Raw genomic sequence first — 968 nt, 5'->3', positions numbered from 1 at the left:
CACAGTCTTTCAACGTGGCTGAATCAAGCAAGGTAGGACCTGACATAGTTGTTTAACTATGTCATGAACTTGCCTGTCCATGTCAAACTACAGCAGACCCTGTTTATTACAAAATAATGTGCAAATGAACTGTCTCTGAGGGTCAGAGCAAAGGCCAGGCAAAGGTGAAATGTGGTACAAATGCTGCTGAGATAAGTCAGATGATGACACTGGGAACGTCTCGTATCGCTGCAGGGGCTGGGTCCCACCGATCGGTCAGCCCAGCATCAATCACTGCAACATCCTCACAGACAGGAGGCATCTGATGTGCTAAATATTTATAACACCCGTTATTTGTACCCAGTGCAGTCAGTAAACTCCCTTTTGAAGATGGCGGCTCTGCCAAGGGGAAGGGAATTGCTCATTCTAGGGTTCTGACTGAAGCCCTAAAGATGCTGTTACACATCTGTGCAAACCCTATAGCCTCCTGCCCCTAACAAACACCATCCAAACAGCCCAGTTCTCTCTGCCATCCTAATCTTCTCTTAGCACATCCATTCCTCTAGGATTCTCCCACTTTTCTGCACCATCCTTACAGCAGAACCATTTCCAAATTCGTGTTTTCCCTTTGCTCGTGTCTTTTTCCCAACTGCTGCAGAAGGGCGAGTGCTGGTTTCATTCATGAGCTGTGAGCTGGTGTTTTGGAAATGGTGGCACATGAGCTGCTTACAGTTGTGGAATGACAGGATTTCTCTTACAAAATGCCTGTCCACAAGCCACCCAACAAGGTGGGTTTCTAAAGCCTTTAAAGGGGACAAATCCCTGCCTTTGTCAGAACCTGCTTCTGACCCACCACAGGCAGAAGCAGGCAGCGGATGCTCTTCACAACACATACAGAAAGAAAGATATTTTAAACCAAATCTTGAATTCTGCCAAAATTAATTCAGCTGACAGAGAAGATCTTGTCATACAGTATATGAATAACCTTT

Source organism: Pterocles gutturalis, unplaced genomic scaffold (genome assembly GCF_000699245.1).
Source record: "Pterocles gutturalis isolate BGI_N339 unplaced genomic scaffold, ASM69924v1 scaffold1638, whole genome shotgun sequence".
NCBI lineage: Eukaryota > Metazoa > Chordata > Aves > Pterocliformes > Pteroclidae > Pterocles > Pterocles gutturalis.
Note: the sequence above shows the minus strand (reverse complement) of the source record.